This window comes from Zeugodacus cucurbitae, chromosome 5, assembly GCF_028554725.1.
Source record: "Zeugodacus cucurbitae isolate PBARC_wt_2022May chromosome 5, idZeuCucr1.2, whole genome shotgun sequence".
In the NCBI taxonomy this organism is placed as follows: Eukaryota; Metazoa; Arthropoda; class Insecta; order Diptera; family Tephritidae; genus Zeugodacus; species Zeugodacus cucurbitae.
This window is the reverse complement of record NC_071670.1, coordinates 19,776,758-19,798,627: the sequence shown is the minus strand read 5'-3', so window position 1 is coordinate 19,798,627 and position 21,870 is coordinate 19,776,758. Positions and strand designations below refer to the sequence as shown.

The 21,870-nt window shown below is 35.1% G+C and overlaps 1 long non-coding RNA gene across 1 annotated transcript; it reads right to left on the bottom strand.

Annotated features, from left to right (window-relative positions):
• Positions 1 to 577: 577 nt before the first annotated feature.
• LOC128922031 (uncharacterized) lies at positions 578 to 14,321 on the bottom strand. Its single transcript, XR_008471298.1, has 2 exons — positions 4,130 to 14,321; positions 578 to 799 (listed from the first exon to the last, which is right to left on the bottom strand). It is a non-coding gene; the product is annotated as an uncharacterized LOC128922031 (long non-coding RNA).
• Between the last annotated feature and the right edge of the window lie 7,549 nt (positions 14,322 to 21,870).

Sequence of the window (21,870 nt, the reverse complement as noted above, 5' to 3'; positions counted from 1 at the left end):
CACGCACCACATACACAGGTGTAGATTTATATACACAACAACAACAGTAACTTTTCGCTCGCTTAAAATTATCTAGCTTGTTTTGCTACTTGTTGGTTGGTTGTTAATTGTTGTGCCGTTAAATTATTTTCGCTCGCTAAATTGTAAATGTTTTTATGGCTCATTTTGTTTCGCTTCGCGTTTTTTCGTACATCACTTATAACTTTTTTTTATCTAATGGACTTATTCAAGCATTGATTTTGAATTTAACATAGTTTATTCGCTTTTTAGCGACAATTTGTGTTTATGAAGGCAAATTATTATTCCGCTGTTTTTTTCTCGCATTTTATTATCGCCTTTTGCTCGTTTATTCAATTGTTTGTTTGCATGCATTGGTTTTTTGGTTATTCTTGTTATTGTAGTGTGCATAAATACATACATATGTATATTCGTAAACTAGCGAGCTCGTATCTCGGTTGGAGAAGACAATAAACTTGTTTACATTTTTCGAATTCATCGATGACGTCGCGTTCGCTCATTTTTTACTCTTGGCGATGTGTTTCGTTATTGTTGGTGGGCAATACAAACAAGCTTGCAGCGTGCATACATACGAATATTCTCATTTTGTTCCGCTTCTATCCGAATTGTTGATAAAATTTCCGTTGCTGGGGTTTTCCTCGTTTTGAGTTGAAGTAATGCATGCATACATATTTACAAGGCATTTACATGTATGTAGATAGGTTGAAGTGTGGGGAATTGTGGAATTTCTTAGCATAAGTGCACACTCGTATATTGAAATAGTAATCCGATTTGGAAATTTCTGAAAATTAGATGGCAATTGCAATATTGTATTATGAAGAATTAGAAAAGTTAATTGTATTAAGTGTTGATTTAAAGGTGTAGCAGAGTTTCAACAGACTGCGATTTAAATGTATAATTTTTTTGGAACTTCCATAACTCGAAGATCTCCAAAACTCGAACTTTTGAAGTGGCAACAGCGTTTAGAAATCAAATTTCATATACATTTTCTTCCATAACTCAAACTTCTTAACTCGAAGTTCCCCATAACTCGAAATATTTAATTGGCAATAGACCAGGACATAATACAAAATTTAAAATTTTACTATCGAGACAGAATTTTAAAAGAGTCTTTCTATATCGTATGGAGGCGAACAAAAAATATGATATAACATTTATGGATTGCATAAATCAATTGTAACAAAGGCATAGGATATAGGCGTCTAGAGCCAAATAATGACCAACTGCAACAAACAAAATTACAGAATACATACTTTAAAGTATATATATAAAACTTTATGCGAAGTTAATAAATAAATCTATATTTACAGCTTTTTTGAAAATTGTATATTTTAATGAAAATACTATAACTCGAAGTCTCTCTAACTAGAAGTTTTTTTGTGGATTATGGTGGTTCGAGTTAGAGAAGTTCCTCTGTATAACTCTGGATCTAAAAAGATCCGCTGTTCAATAAATCTGATTATTTGAGAATAACAATTCTGATCCGGCAAGCAAGCTGAAGCACTTTTATACTATTAGAATCAATGCTATAATTACCTTTATCTCAAGCTTAATATTTAATGTATAACAAATTGAACAACAAAGGGCTCTCAAAACGAAACTGACACTTATACCCATGACAATCGGTTCTACCTAACCAGAACGGACGCGAATATATATTATACCAAAGTGAATTCGGCAATATATTTCTAAACTTCGTGAACATCCAAACTCATTGCCAAGTGCCTTTCTGCAATCAAACACGTTTCAAAAGAAGAGATCTACCAGCCTATTAGAGAGCAACGTTCTACCAAAACAGCTCAACCACATTCTTGAAAATAGATTTAAGATTACAATACTTATTGATAGGGTTTAAACAAATCAGTTTCAATAAATAAATAAATATTGAATAATAAAAATTACGGAATTCCCAACATTAGTTAAAAAACATATTGATTTTTTTAAGGTGATGCTATGCAGTGCATACTGTTTTTCGTCGTCTAACGATGTGACATAAAAGGCTTGTTTGGTAGTTTATTTTCGTAAGCCTTTTGACATTTTGATTGGCTGTATAACAGCAGTACAGTTCGGAGGAAGGCATATTTGACCATCAGTACTATTTAACTCTCGTTCTTTGTGGTTACAAGGAGCGTCATCAATAACTAAAATAGCCTTTTCCGGAAGGTTTTCGCCACGGAGAAACTCTTTTGCTTGCAGTTTTAAGGAGTTTTAAATTGATACATAATATAATTTTTTTAGAAGAAAAAGTCCGCACACTTTTAAAAAAAATGTTTTGTGACGTCAATTAAAACTGACTTAAATATCCCAAAAAGCACGTGCGTAAGAGTCACAACAATGTATCATCGAAATAAAGCTGGAGTTCTCCGAAATGTATTCAAACTAAGGAACTATTACCAAAAACAATAAGTTCTTGTCGCAAGTATCGAGATCAAATTTTTTTGATGCCACAAGTACTGAGTACATAATGTAAAATATTTCTTTGTTGCAAAAATCGAGGTGTGCAAGAATCGAGGTATCACTGTAATATCAAAAATTTCTAAAGGATTATTGGGAGCAGTGAAAAGTCCATATGCCTTCTTAACGGACTGAAAGGTGAGCATTCTTAATGATAATGTTAAAGCTCTCATCATCCTCCGCGTATGCTCTGCATTCCGCTGATTCTACTTTACCAAATCACTGCAGGTGGTCTCTTACAGATACCCGAGATGACCCGTGATATACTGTAATACTGCTTACTTAAAAGTAGTAGTCTTTTGGGCTGTCCATCGTCAACCTCATATACCTCATATGAATTTTGTGGGACTACCCAAGTTGCAAATATTCCAAGACTAGGCCAGCTTAAATGAATTGTGTTCCCAGCAGCACATTCACCATTCGAATGCAGCTGTTGCGAGCTACATATGTTTTTATCACGAAATATTAGGATTTTCGATTTTTTTTATTTGAATAATGTATGTACTAATTTCTTTTCTGAGGTTTAAATGTAAATTTTACAATTTGCAGTGTTTCATTTAGTCAAAGATTTGTCAAGGAATTTGGTCGGAAGGTATCTGATTAACAGATCATTAGTAGTATGTCATAAATGCGTCTCCATAATAACTAGTCTATCATTCCATTACATTATACACAGCATTATTTCCATTTATTTAAAATAACTTTGAAATGAAATTTCCCGGAAGAATCTTAGCGCCCCAAGTTATTAATTTTCTAAATCTAACGCTGAGATAAAATACAAATCTACGAAATTTCACCGCGACTGTTCGAGTGCCACACACAATTCGTATGTAAACATTCATATGGATGTACAAACAAGCGAGTATATGTAATCTACATAAATACAATGTATGCCAGCACAAATAATCATAACAACAACCATAATTACAACAAAACCTAGAAATAAAGTAGAAAGAAAGCAAAATCATTAGCCACCACAACCGACACCACCATCCGCAGCCTAACTAGAACAGCTAAGCAAGCAAATCTTGACAATGCTACGTGATTATTATGCGATAAGAGTTGCCCGACAGTGGCGGCAGCAACAACAACAGCCGCAGCCGTGCGCCAGTACTTTCATATGTACGTTCAGCTGTTGAAAGAAAGTAATGAGCGCATATGAGTGTAATAATTTTGAGATACAAATATGAGCACAACGAGAGATAGTCACATACAAACAAACATACTCGTATACAAAGTGAAGTATATACATATGTTTTGTAGATATGTTTCTGGCCGAAAGATGTTGCTTGCGAGCGCAGCAAGTGTGCGTGCACTCTGCTACCAGTTCAGTCGCCGCGCGCCTCGACGTATTGACTCACTGACTGCTGGCTGCGCGCAGCCTGAGCAGCGCGTGAATTGCTAGGTAACTCAGTTTGTATAGCGTTGGGCAGCCGCGTGAGTGACGGCAATGTCAATCTTACGCTGTATATATATATGTATAGATACACATACACACACACACACACACACACACAAATTTCGCTTGAATGCCGTCTAAGCACTACCTAAGAGTACACATGTACGTGTGTATGTTTGGACGCCTTGCCGCTTGTGTAATTGGGTAGCGAGCGCACTAGAAGTGCTCTTACTGCTACTTTTGCTTTTCGCCGCTTACCGATTTATAACGCGCGCGCCGCCAGCAATCAGCGCTGTTTGTATGAAAACAATGTGTTCCTAGTGATTTGTGCTGCGGTCGCGCTCGCTGCCTTCCACCGAGTTTGACAAGTGTTGACACCAGACACTAAATATTTTGCGTCCAGCAACGCCAGTCGCTTTGTCACATACCAAAAACGGAAAACAAATGGAAATATGTATAAATATACACTCATACGTATAAAGTGTTAAAAAACACAGTGTTCAAATTCAGGTCGCTCCACCATTATATTCTTTATTACTCTTCACTGACGCTCCGACTTGCTGTGGCTCTCATTCGTCGCAGTTGTCTGGCTCTGTCAATTGACTGTTAAAATTTCTTAAGCAACCCAAACGGCGGCTCAATGCCGCATAGTGACGCTAATCGGCCAGCTGTGCGGCTCGCTGAACATCTCTACACCCCACTTCACATCGCCATCCTGCTCGCCATCGCACTGCATTCAACCCAATTCTGCTCTCTGCTTCTTCCGCCGTCGCTGCCGCTTCTGCTTTGCCCTCACATTCGGCTACGCTGTGATTTCCTTTGTTTTTTGCTTTATTTCTATTTGCGGTGGTGTGGCTCTCCACTCAGCGGAGGCGGCGGCGATGAACTCTTCTAACCGTACGCCATGCAATAGAGTTCACCTTCATTTTCATTACTGCTGGCGCGCAGACAGACATATATACAAACATGTGTATTCATAAGCATGCATATGAATGAATGATAAAACATACTCATACTCATACATAATTAAATAATTTTTTATTGTTCCGCTTATGAGTTGTTACAAATACGAAAGTCGCTTATTAAGTTTTAAATATATTTGCTGTTGAAATTTGTGTAAACAATTTTATTGTAAATATAGTGAAATATGGTTAGCTAATGTGGAGGTCTAGACTTTTTAGCGTTTTAATATCTTGTGTGTATGTATTAAAATTTGAAGAGATGTCGTTGTCGAGCAAACGTTCGCGTCGCATTGTAATGTTAATACTGAGGAGAGACTTGATTTTTGTAAGCTAGTGTCAATCGAATGCTCAGCTCAGAGACAATTTCACTGAAGGTACATAGTATGTACATATATAACAACAAAGTTAACAGCTCAGGTCACAGAAAATGTTTCCAATCTGTTTATTGTTGTTGGTTTTTCGAGAGATTCTGGTGTGGCCTTTTTTTTAAAAGTCGCGTGTATTTTAACCCACTTCACAACTCTTTTACTTGGTCATAGCAATATGTTGGAGATCTTTTAAAAATACATTAGTAGCAAAGGACCCGAAGAACGGCTTTATTATGACCGAGACGTAAAGTTTCATGCTTATTCTAAATTTCTAGCTTAATATTTTACAGCTACACATTCTGTAACAATAATAATATAATCACGCAAAATGGTGTGATGTATACATAGTATAACAGGCTTATCTTCAGTAGAAATGTATAATGTGTCATTGAAAACTGTGGTTTTGATGCGTCATATGAAGAACCAGTGTTTAATTTTATTAATTTCTTACAAAAGTAATCCAAATAGTTTCGTTTATTTTATTAATGATTTAGTCTACAAAAACAGCGAAACTTAAAGCTAAAGTTCGCTCAAGGAAAGTTTAAATTCCTTCTTCCTATGAGATGCATTAATTTGAAATGAATAACTAGATTATCAATAAAGTTATTAAAAAATACATAGCACAAGTAGTGATTAAGATATGTGACGACTGCTTTCATTTAAATTTCATCGAAATGGGTCCAAGCCATTTGTGGCTCCCATATGTCAAATCCAAGAATTTCTATGGCTTCGGTTGATTGTATACCGAATATGTATGTATGTATGTATGTATGTAGGTGAATGTGTTATAGCCTAGACAGACGGCAAAGTTAATTCGGATTATCTGTGCTTTTAATCAGTTTTAAATATGTAGGTGACAGACGGCAGCAAAGCGAGTTATAAACTCCCAAACAGCTGATTGGCAATAATATTTCCATTTTGGTAAAATAAAATTGTATAGAAAGCAAATATTGCGGTTGTTAGCCGCACAATTAGCACAAAATCACTAATTACTAAAAAAATAAACATAAATACGTTATTATTAGAACTTCCGTTTTAGAAAAAATTAGCATGCGTATGTTTTTGTTTACATTTAGTTGAAAAGCAGCTGTCAGTATTGCATATTTTCATTCACTCCCACTAACTCTATAAAATTTTGGGGATTAAATGGGAGTTAGCAAACGGAGTTAACTGAGATAACTCTCGAATTAACCCCGATTAAAGCAGTTATTCCGAAATAACGCCGCCTGCCGTCTGCCAGGGGTATTATTACCTTAATACCGGACATGTCTTCTTGATAACAATGTGGTTTTTGCAAAACAATATTTTTAGAATCACTCCAGACTTAGACTATTAGACATTCCACCACTCCAGAGGAAGATTGAACGAGAATACTTAGCACAACGTGGCTTTTACATAACTCGAAGACCTCCACAACGCCAAGTCTTGAATTGGCTTTAGAAGTCAAATATCATACAAATTTCCTTCTATAAATCGAACTTTTCGACTAGGAATAATAAATTTAAAATTTTACTATCGAGGCACAATTTGAAAAGAGTCCCTTTATATCGTAAGGAGGATAATAAAAATTTGTAAATCTCTAATTTATTTCAAAAGTAACAAAAGCATGGGATTTAGACAATAGTAAAGTGCAACAAGTAAGGAAAGGCTAAGTTCGGGTGCAACCGAACATTTTATACTCAATTTATTGATATAGTTTTTTTAAGGAAACACACAATTTGACCCATATATTCTGCATAAAGTCCAATAGAATAACGAAAATCCTCATATATAGTATATAGGCTAAGGTAATTCCTGAACCGATTTCACTCATTTTCACTCACCACATTATATCTAAGATCATGTATGGGCTCACTTAATTTGGCTAAGATATTTCACATATTAACCGATTTATACAGTATTAAGGCCATCGTAGTTTTGAAAACCCTATAATTAGGTATATGAGAGCTAGGGGAAGTTATGAACCGACAGAGACACGCTATAGGAAGAAAATGATTTCTTCTGAATTACATTAATATATCTGAGAGATTTAGCGATATTTTCGGTGAAAAATTACCATAAGGCACTGAATTCTTAATATTCGATATCCGGACATCGAAAAGTTATAGTCCGAATTCAAAATTTGTTTCACAAGTACTTATCATATACAGTATTTGTGTAAAGTTTTACTACATTATCTTCTTGGTTCGTTATGTATATATTATAAAGTGAATAAATGAGATGGAATTCAAAAGTGAGTTATATGGAAAGTAGTCGTGGCTGTGAACCGATTTCACCACACGTGTCATCGGGGTGTCAAGAAAATGATATATACCGAATTTCATTGAAATCGGTCAAATAGTTCCTGTGATATGGTTTTTGACCCATAAGTGGGGGTCGCCACGCCCATTTTCCACTTTGTACAAAAGTCTGAGTGCAACTTCTTTCTGCCATTTCTTCTGCAAAATTTAGGGTTTCTGATGTTATTCGTTAGTGAGTTAATGCACTTTTAGTAATTTTCAATATAACCTTTGTATTTACACTATTTTCGTGGTGTATGATGGGGTACGTAAGGAAAACGACTGCAGAAAGTTTGGTTTATATAGCTTTATTGGTTTGCGAGATATATACAAAAATCCTATTTGTGGGCGTGGCCCCGCCCCCTTCCTAGTGCTGTCCTTTGCACAGCAAAATAAATTTAATTTTAAATAACGAAATTTCACTTTTATAAATATCCCCACTTTTATAAAACTAATACGGCTGTGTAAGTTGGCGTTGAGCAACACCAAAAGCTCCGTCATGATTGGGAAGGACCTCTCCGAGCCGTTCGATACCAAACGAGGTTTCAGACAAGTGACTCACTATCGTGTGACGTCTTTAACTTGATGCTGGAAAAAATTATACGAGCTGCAGAGCTAAATAGAGAAGGTACAATCTTCTATAAGAAAGTACAGCACCTGGCGTACGCCGATGATATTGATATCATCGGAAGCAACAACCGCACCGTTTGTTCTGCTTTTTCCCGCATGGATAAGGAGGCGAAGCGAATGGGTCTGGAGGTGAATGAGGACAAGACGAAATAGCTCCTGTCATCAAGCAAACATTCGGCGCATTCGCGTCTTGGCTCCTACGTCACTGTTGACAGTCATAACTTCGAATTCGTAGATAATTTCGTATACCTGGGAACTTTGGACTGAGTAGGCAATTGAAAAGTAAAGTCCTCTCTCGACGAACCAAAGTCAAACACTACAAGTCGCTTATAATTCCCGTCCTGCTTTATGGTGCAGAAGCTTGGACGATGAAAACATCAGATGAGACGACACTAGGAGTTTTCGAGAGGAAAATTTTGCGCAAGATTTATGGTCCTCATAACATTGGCAACGGCGAATACCGCAGACGATGGAACGATGAGCTGTACGAGTTATACGACGACATTGACATAGTTCAGCAAATAAAAAGACAGCGGCTGCGCTGGCTAGGTCATGTTGTCCGAATGGACGAAAACACTCCAGCTCTGAAAGTGTTCGATGCAGTACCCGCCGAAGGAAGCCGAGGAAGGGGAAGGCCTCCACTCCGTTGGAGGGACCAGATGGAGAGCGACCTGGTTACACTTGGAATCTCCAACTGGCGCCGAACAGCGAAGGAAAGAGAGGAACGGCGCGCTCTTATTGCTTTTCGTTCCACAATTAATCTGGTAACGTAGAATGTCTTATCTATATATATAAAAATGAAACCCGTTTTCCGTTGTCACGACATAGCATGAAAACGACTAGACCGATTTCACTCATTATTTTTGTGTGTATTCCAGGGTGTTTGAGGATGGTTCTTACGGAGAGAAAAATTAAAAAAAAAATTGCCTGAAAAAGCCTAAAATTCACATTTTTCTAATCTACCATACAAACAATTTGTATTTTATAGATATGTATGTATGTATAAAAACGAATTGCTGTTCGTTAGTCTCGCAAAAAGTCAAGAACTGCCATACCGATCTGGCTAATTTTAGTCTTAAAATATTCGAGCATGGCCAAAAAAGGTTTAGAAAGAAAGTAAATATAGAAAAATTGCGCGGAAGATTGCAATAACAGAACTTTATATGAGTTGACAACAAAATTAAAAAAAAAATAGAAAACAAAAAATAATAATATTTTGAAGGTAGTCATTGTTGCTTTGTTAAAATATTTTTGGCATTGTTCAATTGTATAAGGTTGGATAGCCCAAAACAATTTGTAACAAGTAAGGAAAGGCTAAGTTTGGGTGCAACCGAACATTTTATACCCTCGTAATTTAGTGATGTAATTTTATTAAGATAACACACAATACTGACCCATATATTCATAAAGAAGAATATAATAACGAAAATCATCATTTATTGTAATTCCGTGGTAATTCCTGAACCGATTTCACTCATTTTAACCATCAAAGCATAACGGGAATAGAGGCAACTTGGCTACCTGTTAGTAGGCACACAAACTGTACATTCGGCATTGAAATTACTCCTAAATTGCAAATCAACGAAACACCAGTTTGCAAGATCGCCAAAAATAGAGCTATAGCGAAGATTCTCCAGATATGCAAGTTGATAATTTGGGAAGTACGGCGCACAAAAATCGTTTATTTATACATCCAAGTGTTTTTGCAACAAGATCAAACTGTGATTGTAGAAGCAGTCGCTAGATATTGGAACTGGTAAGGTCACAGTTGACACCTCGATGGATTAATAACATTTCTGTCTCTTTCCGGACATAAAATAACAATATAATACCCATAATTGGCTGAGTAAACGACCAATATTGAAATCAACAAACGCAAAAAATAAAGATGTCGTCGAATCAACCTCGACTTTGTAATGAACTTTGTATCGTCTTCGAAGCCAAGATTGATTGTATATCTTAGCCACAAAACGTGTTTCCGGGTCTGCTAGTTATTAATGAAATTGATTGGGCGCATTTTCTAAAAGAAAATGTTATTTTGTGTCAAATATTATTTATAGGTTTATATCTCACCCGAATATATTAATTTCTCTTCTTGAGTGATTATTTGATAAAAAAAGTTAATTTGACGCCAAGCTGTGGACAATAGTTTCATAATTCCAGCAATTATTACACATTGCGACTATATTTAGCCCATCCTTACTTGTTATGAATTATAAATACTGTTTACCTAGAACACCGAAGAATAACAATTATTTCCGACGAAAAGTTATAATTTATACAAAAATATTTATCTACCATATACTTACACACTTACATACATATACATTTATACATTGTAAGTGCTTCAGTGTGTGTATCTACTACGAAGTATTCTGTGCGTTCGACTAGGTACTAGTTAGAGCTTGAATCATAAAAAGCTCATTGTCAACAGCAAAAATCGTAAAAGAATTAAATAAATTTTTGGGTTTATTTTGCACTTCCATTGATTGTTGTAGTTGTTATCATTGTGTTAAGTCGCATTTTCCCGATTGTGTTAGCATAATCATTATCTTCATCAACAAAATAGCAACAAAAGCAACAACAGCAACGACAACAACTAGCATCTCAAATGCAATTTTGGAGAACGCCAAAGAGTCAAAGAAGAAAAAGCTACATTTATTCACTTGTTTGTATTTATGTATGTAAATACATAAGTATATACTTGTATCATATATGGTTCATAGAGGTAGTGCTTCTGTAGTTACATATGTGTTGTTATTACACATTTATTTGTTGTACGGAATATCAGCACGCTTGCAAAACTCTACACACACACACTAAACACTCGCATCCACGTACATGTGCAGCCTAATCCAAAAGTGTGAGGCGAAAACGACGATAGCGTAGCCGGCGGCGCGCCAAATGTGTGGCGAGGGCGACCGACAGGCATAGCCGAGCCAGACCGTCGACCGGTGTAGAGACAGTGCGACCGAACGCCAGTTGCTCAGTTTTAGTAGATTTTCCATACATTTTTGCTGTTCGCTCTGTTCGTTCTTTACCTCGATTTATTTAAATGTGTGCATATGTCACAGTTAGCTGGCAGCGAGTGCGATGCGCAGTTACTGTAAACAATTTCCTACCCAAAGAGAGCAAATATGTATTCCACCGTGCATGCTGACATGCAAACATTTTTACATCGATACAGATACATATATGCATATGTATTTACATGTATCTAGATGAATATGTAAAATTGTTATTGTTGGTAAGCGAGTACTTGCACCAGCAGCATTTACGATTATGCATGCCTGTGTATGTGTTGCTGTAGTTTTTGTCTGCCTACTTGTTTCGCTAGCTCACTGACTTTTCAGCCAGCTGTGGTGTTGAGTGTTGTTGTTGTTGGGGTTTGTTTAGGAATTGAACTGCACTGTGCTGCGTTGCCGGTGGAACTTGCTCGTTGTAGATTTATTGCAAAACTTATTTATGCATATGGCCACATACAAATGTACATATAAGTATGTATGTTTACTTAATATCTGGATACAATTATGCTCTTTTGGCATCTTCACTGAGTTTGTTGCTTCAAACATCTAACATATAAAAATTTATATGCATGTATGGGAGTATATGTATATTATGCATAGCATAAGTTGATTATAAATGATATAAAGTTATCGCCAAAACTATTTTAATGCATAAAAGTACGTACGCAACGCCTTAATGTAGGCTTATTCTTATATATTAACAATGAAACAAGTTAAGGTCCTTCTAAGTTGTTTTTAACGTATGTATGTATGTAAGTACGTATAAAAATCAAGCAGACCAAGAAATCCCGTATCTATTATTGTTGTTGTAGCAATGTAAACTATTCCATAGATAGACTTCGGAAAACTGCCGAGTTGACAGTTCATAGCCGGATATACAAAGATAGTGTGTATGGATATGTACATAAATCCAAATCCATTACCGTTCTGTATATTTGACTGACATGACAACGACCTGGGATCTATTATTTATCAATTGGGTATAGGGAGAAGAATAGTTCTATTATCACCGCTAATAATAATGATCTTCTTTAGGACAATTATAATTGACCAGCCATAGACCTAGAAAATGTTTCTATCAATTCGCCTTATTTCTGGAAAATCGTAACAAAATCCTAGAATGGGGTTTTCTGCGCACTCACAGAACATTGTCAGGGGTATCCTTCTTTTTGAATCGATGAGGTTATTTTTTAGATCTTTGTTATACATTTTTCTAGTTCAAAAAATCTTAAACTATGTTTTCAAACAACTTAAAGTACTTCTATGACTTAAGATTTGTATATTTTTTATATTATTAAACCCGACATGTGGTTGTTCTCTTGACCATAAACTAAAAGTGGTTTGTTAATGAAATAAAGAACAGAATCATGTTTCAAAACTGTTGTTTCATTCCATAACTCGAACTTTTGAATTGGCAATAGCGTTTAGAAGCTGAATTTCATACCAATTTCCTTCCCTAACTCGAATTTCTATAAATCGAAGTTCTCCATAACTCGAACTCTTGAATTGGCAATAGAAGTTAAATTTCATACAAATTTCGTTCCATAAATCGAACTTTTTGACGGTGACATAATACAAAATTTAAAATTTTACTATCGAGGCCGAATTTTAAAAGAGTCCTTCTATATATGAATTATAAATCCTGTAACAAGGGCATGTGATACAGACGTCAAGAGCCAAACATTAGCGCGCTGCATCAAACAAAATTACAGAATACATATTTTAACGATATATGTACATAAAACTTTATGTGAAGTAAATAAATAAAATTGGGTATAAATCTAAATTTTACAGCTTTTTGAAAAATTTTATATTTTAATGAAAATTCTCTAACTAGAAGTCTATCTAACTCGAAGTTTTATTGTGGATTATGGTGATTCGGGTTAGAGAATTTCCACTGTATTTAATAACTAAATGTCAAAGCTCGATTCATAAAACAAATCTCTATTATTATAGATTAGTCTATACATATATCAACCCAATAACTGACATACATATGTATATATATATGTACATATATAGCTGTATAATCTAATTCTCGTCTTATATAATGCAAATTTCGCTGTTTCTTTTCTTTTTATACTCTCGCAACAAAAGTTGCTACGAGAGTATTATAGTTTTGTCCACATAACGGTTGGTTGTAAGTCCTAAAACTAAACGAGTTAGATATAGGGTTATATATACCAAAGTGATCAGGGTGAAGAGTAAAGTTCAAATCCGGATGTCTGTCTGTCCGTCCGTGCAAGGCGTAACTTGAGTTAAAATTGAGATATCTTAATGAAACTTGGAACATGTGTTCCTTGGCACCATAAGAAGGTTAAGTTCGAAGATGGGCGGAATCGGACCACTGCCACGCCCACAAAATGGCGATAACCAAAAACACATAAAGAGCTATAACTAAGCCATAAATATAGTTATGAAAATAAAATTTGGAACATAGGATCGCATTAGGGAGGGGCACATTTTAATGCAATTTTTTTTAGAAAAATGGGCGTGACCCCGCCCCCAAATAGGTTTTTTTGTATATATCTTGCAAACCAATAAAGCTATATAAACAAAACTTTCTGCAGTCGTGTCTTTTAGCCGTTTCCTTATACAGTACAAAATCTAAAGAAATCGGATAATAACCACGCCCACCTCTCATACAAAGGTTAGGTTGAAAATTACTAAAAGTGCGTTAACTCACTAACGAGAAACGTCAGAAACACCAACATTTTACTTAAGAAATGGCAGAAGGAAGTTGGACTCAGATTTTTTTACAAAATGGAAAATGGGCGTGGCGTCGCCCACCCTCAGGAACTACTCGATCGATTTTAATGAAACTTGGTTTGTAATAGTTTCCTTACATCCCAATGATATGTTGTGAAAATAGGCCAAATCGCTTCACAACCACGCCTACTTCCTATATACCAAAACTTTGAAGACGATCTGAATTGTTTACTTTACAATATACATATAAAGTAAGCACTAGTGAAGATATCGATGCAGAACTTTGCACAAATACTACGTTTATAGTGTGGCAGCCCCATTCTAAAAATCGCCGAAATCGGACCATAGGTTGTCAAGGCCCCATATATCGAACAAGAGGACCTCGGTGCTTCTAACCTAATATTAGGGTTTCCAACTTTCAATGGACTTTATACAATATATATGACGAATATGTGGGTCAAATTGTGTATTATATAATATTAATAATGTTAAATAAATAAATTGCGAGAGTATAAAGTGTTCGGTTACACCCGAACTTAGCCCTTCCTTACTTGTTTAAATATAATATTATTCTATTATCAATTTCCTCTAGAATATCCCGTCTTTGCGAGATCAAGAAAAAAAAATCAACCGTACGAAATAGCGAATATAGAAGTGAAAAATCTCTGCAGATTTTTAGTAGGTTCTGCACGATTTGTCGACTCTTAATGCCTATTCACAAATTACTATGTTTCATACTGCATACGATGCAGAACTTTGCACAAATACTACGTTTATAGTGTGGCAGCCCCATTCTAAAAATCGCCGAAATCGGACCATAGGTTGTCAAGGCCCCATATATCGAACAAGAGGACCTCGGTGCTTCTAACCTAATATTAGGGTTTCCAACTTTCAATGGACTTTATACAATATATATGACGAATATGTGGGTCAAATTGTGTATTATATAATATTAATAATGTTAAATAAATAAATTGCGAGAGTATAAAGTGTTCGGTTACACCCGAACTTAGCCCTTCCTTACTTGTTTAAATATAATATTATTCTATTATCAATTTCCTCTAGAATATCCCGTCTTTGCGAGATCAAGAAAAAAAAAATCAACCGTACGAAATAGCGAATATAGAAGTGAAAAATCTCTGCAGATTTTTAGTAGGTTCTGCACGATTTGTCGACTCTTAATGCCTATTCACAAATTACTATGTTTCATAGTCTACGTGTGTTTCCCTCTGGGGAACAGCGTTACAACCTAATCGAACTGATATATTATTCGATAAATGAATTATTAACTCGATGAAAATGTAAGACAAACAAATTATCAAAAAATGTATGTAAGTATGTTCGTTTCACTATATATGCAATCTTCACAAACGAAGATTACGCCAACCCTTGCAGTTGCTATGCTAACTCAGATAAAAACAAGTATTCGCATCAAAGGGATCATTTCAACCACCTTTCATGTTTTTTTAAATCTCTTTCGAAAGTGTCAAATAGAGAGCCACATGGCGAATTGTGATCTTTGAAGCTATTTCGTATAATAGTTTAAGGCGGTGCTCTTCCAGCTCTTATCATATGGCGGTGGAGTTTGGTTTTCACAAATTGATTGTGAACAAGTTTCTTATTTTTTATTATTCAGCAAGTTTTATTATAAAGCCGTGGAACTGCGGACTCTTCAGACTTGCAAAAAGAAGGATAGTGATTCATTTGCTGGAGTTATTATATTTTATGTTATATATTTATATTTTATTACTTTATATATTTATATAAGGATCAGGGCTACCTGAACTACCACGAGTTTCGTCTTTGAAAATATTTATTACAGACAAAAATATTGAAGATTTCGAATCGAACAAGCAACTAGCATAAATCTAAAATCAATTAAAAAGAGATATAGAGGAGTTACCCATGCACTATCTTCTATTGATTCCAACTATGTTATTGTTTTATATTTAAAAATTTGCTGAAGAGAGTATTGAGCACAAACCCAGGGACTAGAGAAGTAGCGTATCGAAGAAAACTTAAAAAAACGTAGACCTTATTTGAATTAGTGATAGGTGAAAAACCACCAGTTTTGGCACGGATCGCATCAGCTCCTACATACATACATACACACATATTTATGTACAATATATATTTAAATGTTTGTAAAGATTTTTTCGTTCTATAATCTGAGTTATTGTAGAGCAGTCGAGTCACCTACAAATTGTTTCCCTTTATTCGTTGATTTTGTTATTCTTGTGTCCGAATATTGACAGCTAATTTCGCGGTGAAATTTTCGGTTGAAATCCGCTATACATATTTTCTCTTATGCTGTATACATATATGTATTAATCTGTAGCTGCCATCGATTGGTCACTTCTCTGCTCGCTATATTTGGGCGCTGCTCGCCTGTCAAAAATTTTACATGTGAAAGCAACAACAAAGTTATCTAGTCTAGTTACTGTCAAAATAATAAAACTTGTTATACACAAATTTGAAATTGAAAATAGCAGGCGAAGATAAATCGTAAGTATTTTTGTATTGAATTTATTGAATAAAAAACTTTAATAAAAATTAATTTTCTTGCGGAAAACGTAAAGCATGGACGGTGGTTGAAGAGTTCAGTGCGACCAAGTATAGACAATTCGATTTCAGTGCTGCCAGTTCGTATGAAAATTTGGAAAGTTTGTTCGATTGGCTTGTCTATATAGCAGTTAGCCAATCGATGACAGCTTGTATTTTCATATGTTCGTGAAAAGTCGCTTATTTGCATTAAGTGATAAACCTCATCATTTACAGAAGTATGTATATCCATATGTATATATGGGTGTGAGTTTACTATTATTTGCTGTCTACGTACTCTAGAAGTTACCTAATAATTTTTATTAAATGCACATGCATATTTATAACTGTACACAAATTAATTATATTGTTACCCTTTTCTTCTTATTGTATTATATATGTTATTAAATTCAATATTTTATTATCTCGATGTGGAATTGATTTCAAATGACATTTAAATAAATTCAACCGACTCAACTGATGTCAGCAAGTTGTTGTGCCACTATATGTTTACTTTAAGTCTTTTTGTTGTCATTAAAATGTTATTGTTAATCTGAATCTACTTATATTCCAGCATTTTATTGTTATTGCTTCATTCGAATTGCGCTCACACTCTGCGCCTCGCTACTCGCTCTCTGCAGCCTTTCGTTATATTTTTGCCTACTTGGTTTACAACGAGCGATCTTTGCTTTTATTCAGCGCTCGCCTTTGTTGTTGCTACTTATTATTACCGCATTTTTTCTGTTATACCACCGACTCACCGACTGTATATAATCATAATCGAGTCGTATCTGCTAGTACTACTGCGACTATCTTACCTACTACTTGGTTCGTTTCGTTCGCAAAGCGCAACGCACACACACTCAAACATAATTATGTTTGTAATATAAGCAAAAAAAAAAAGTTTAGCAATAAATATTAAGAGCAGCGCCAACAACAACAAACCGAGACACTTCTCGTTCAGCGATTTTTTGCCGTGTCCGCAACTTGAGCGTGATCTTGATCTCTTGCAGCTGGCTATGCGCTTCGCTTGGGGTGGCCAGCCACTTCGCCGCTCTGTGGCTTGTGCTAAGCCATGCTCTGAGCGCCGCTCTTGCTGTTGGCACTGTCATCAGCGGCGTGCACATCCACTTTGCGTTGTTTTGTTGCTCCGCTTTGGCATCGTTCACCTTCGTCGCTGGTTAATCGTCGTTGGCGTTGACGTTGTTGCTTGCGTTGTCTTTGACGTCGTCGCTGCGCCAACGAAATCGGAAATTCCATTTTTTTACTTGCCTGCCTGCCTGCTTGCTTGCTGACTTTCCACTATGCGTTCTTTGCAATGTTGCGTATATTTTTACGCTATGCGCCTTATCGGTGCATTTGGCTGGGCTGCCAGTATTGCGTTCGGTCGGTACGGCCTCACTACAGTTCTTCTCTTTTCGTATGGTCAATCGCTCTGTGTGTAGAAGTGTGCGTATGTGTGCTTACTTGCACTGCTTTGTTGCTGTTGTCAGCAATTTTTGCATTTATTTGTTTGTAATGTGTGTGTGTGTGTGCATAGGTTTTTGCTTTTTAGCGTTTTATTATTGTTGTGGTTTTGACGTTTGGACGTAGCTTGTAGTTTGTAAGATATTAAAATTATTGAAGGCTAATTTCGTTACGCTAATTGGCGAAATTCCATAAGCACATACAACAAACAACAAAACAAAACAAAAATATGTATTTAGTTAAACAAGTGCATTTTGTAGTTGAAATTCATAAAATAAATATGTGCATATGTTTCTATGTATATGTGTGTGTAAGCGCATGCTTAAAAAATGAATGCTTATTCTACTATTATATTGCTATATAATTTCGCAATTCGCTTTGGGGGTCACGTTCATTGCTCTTTCTGTCCAGTCATCGAAACTAATTCCGAGATTTACTCATGTTATGAAATTAACCGTTACTCGGAAATTATCTATACAATTCGTCATACAAGTGCCTAATTTCTAGTAATTAAATTAGGTTGAGACGCCTCATAGGATGTGGGGAAATCTTTTAAGAGATGGTTTGGATATTAAAATTTATATAACAATTCAAAGACATTTATAAAAACTGTTGTTATTATTAATGCACAATATTCATCCTACCCAATATTGATCATTGTAGGATTAAACCATAACGATATTTCATATTACGTTATTACTAATTTACGTAAATTTTGCGTAGTGATTAGAAGCCGCCTAATATAAACTTCATTATTTCCCATTTTGCAGCGTAATTTGATTATTTTCATCAAACTATTTGCTCCTTATGTAGAGTTCATAGTCTTAAAGAAAATTCCATCCCATTATATTGTATGTATAATTATATTTTTCAATTTGAAATTTCTATATAAAGAGTTTTTTCAATATTTTTTCAATATTCAATTCATATTTCATATTCAATTCAACAACAGGTCGAAACTACGTCTGTCACACGTCGTCCTCAAACGTTGGGCATCTCTGTGACGTCCCTGTGGCGAAATTTGCGAAAAAATCTTGGCCTACATCCTTACAAGGTATTACGAGAGCACTGCAGCTGCTTGACCACCAGAATCATGGTATGTTTGTGAAATGGGCTGAGCAACAACTTGAAAATGATCCGGATTTTCATCGAAAAAACATCTCCAGCACAGGGGTTCATTTCTGGCTGAATGGCTGCGTCAATAAGCAAAATATACGTTATTGGTGAGGCAACAAACCACACGTACTATATGAGTCACGGTTTGCTGTGGTTTATTTGCGGGCGGCGTCATTGAGCCGTACTTCTTCCGCGATGAATTGCTACCGCCCAATGATAACAGAATATTTTTGGGCCGAATTGGATGATATAGACTTGGGCAACTTCCAACAGGACGGTGCCACAAGCCACACAATGATCGATTTATTGAAACCCTAATTTGGTGAACGTGTTATCTTACGAAATGTCCTAGTCAAATAGTCGCCTTTATTATATATATATAAATTTTACGTGGTTTTAGGGTTAACCTCGTAGAACAATTTCTCTGCGCCAGCGGAGCCCTGCTGATTTCATCACCATTTTCTTTCTTTCTTTCTCTCGCACGTTTAGCACCAGCACCTATGTTGTCAAGACGATTAAGTTTTAAAATAATAATTTAATAATATTGTGTAATAATGTTATATGTGTTTATATAATATATATGTATATTTGAGATGAAAAGTTTAAATGTTTGGTGTGTTCAAATAAAGCCGCATAATATGTCAAATGATGGTGTGGATGTAACTTTCCTATAAAGCTATATTCTTCACAATTGATTGGGAAAATTTAAAATGAGAATTTCCTGGTACTTATTTGACAGAATCTACTATATGTATGTAATTGGGGTAATATCAATTCACTCAACTTCTTTCCATGTGTAGTTTTGTCGTTTTCATTTTCATAGTTGTGATATTTTTATATTCCACGAAGTTATTTTTTAAATTCATCCATATATTGTGCAGCCACTGTGTCAGTCATGAGCAAATTCATTACATACAAAGATACACATGTTAGCCGCAATAACCTTGTATATAATCAGCTGTTCAGCAAAGTAAATACGTAAAATCTGTGTTTCCTCACATGTGTATATACTCGTATATGTTTGTACAATATTATGGACATTCTCAGTAATGTGTGGACAACAATACCATAGGTCTACTCAAGGTAGGTATCTCAAAAAGTGGATATGCAGTAATTGATGAGAAACCTAGTTGTATACATATGTACAGATATACATAAAATGTTTGTACACATTTTAGATAGAAATGTTTGAAGTAATTTGTCCGTTGTCGGATTGCGAATAGTACAACAGGCGAATCAGGATTCTGACAACTCCGATTGTGGCGGTATATAAGATTACGTTAAGTAAGTATAACCACTATTAAGGCAAATTCGTATGCTTTTAAATTCAATTATGTCCGCATGAGGGACTTCGACTTCTTCAGATGGAATTGTGGACAGCAAATAGTACACCCCCTCCGACTCTGTTCAGTCGATCGAATCTGAAAATTTGAAATTCACTATTTAATATCTCATTATCAAAAATATGAGGTTTAAGTCACGTTTCAGTAAAAGCCTTTAAAATTACAATTAATGCTGTTCAAATACAATTTCTTTGATTTTGTATTAAGGGGTTATATACAGTTAGAATTTTCAAAAAATCGATTTTTTTTATTTCATTTTCTTAATGTACATATATTTAAGAATACACACAGAAAATTTCATATCGTTCCGGTGAATATTTTCAAAGTTACAAGCAAATGAAAAATTTGAAAAGGCATTTCAGAGTGCTTTTAAGTACAAGGTCCAAACTTTAAACGCGTTTTTCTCAAAATGGTGTTTTCAAAGTCGGTGACCAACATTACTCGAAAACGGCTAGACCGATTAGTCTCAAATTTTAACACGACCTTCTTAAATATATTTTTTAGTAATTAATCGTAGATTTTTTCTCTCCGATAAATATATTTTTTTTATAAACAATTTAAGGCCGAAATTTCGGTGAAAAATCGATTTTTTTTTTTGAGAAACCGCCATTTTGTCAAAAAAATTTATTTTCCTTCGATTAATTTCTAGATTTAACATTATTTTAACGAAATCTGTTTGGTTTTTTAATTTCGGATAATCCAGTTCCGAGATATAGTGGTCACCGCAAAACGTCTTTTTTGAGAGGAGCTCCTGGAGATCAGCTGTAGCTCTTTTTCAAATAAATATTTTTACTAAAACTAAGTCTTAAAATACAGTTAAAAGATACCATAATATGTGTATAAATTTTTGGATCAATAAATTTAAAAGTTTTCTCAGAAAAAATTCTGGAAAATTCACTTTTTTTCGGCCGTCTAACTGTATATAACCCCTTAAGGCACCTAACATTTTGATAATAAATTTGCAATGAATTATTAATAACTATTTTTTTGTATCCGCGGCTTTTTTTTGGAATTTGAGCAGTTACTTTTGGCTTTTGTCGTTTATGCTCGAATTCACACACGACAGAGAGAAGCTTAACAAATGAGATAAAATATCGTTTTTCGTTCTTTACAGCTTAACACTTCATTTCATATAATATATTTTTGATTTAAATTTTAAATCATTTAAAAGCTTAGAAATGGATAATTTTTAAATATTTTCGAAGGTAATAAAATAATTTCATTGTGTCTAAACTTTAACACAATTTTATTGAATCAGTGGGGATATCACTTGTAAAAAGCAGGTAAAGCATTGTCCCCAACACGCTTCCCTGGGGAGCACCCGCTTCTATCGGTTGCAAGTTTGAGTATGCATCATCTTGTTTTATGCTTCCTTCTGATTCCTTCACTTTATAAGATATATGTACATAAGGAACCAATGAAGATAGTGAAATAAAACTTTACACAAATACTGTATTTGAGCTGTGACATCACTTGTGGAAAAATTGTCAAAATCGGACCATGACTTTTCAAGGCCCCTGATATTAAACATGAAGAACTCAGTGCCTAAGGGTAATTT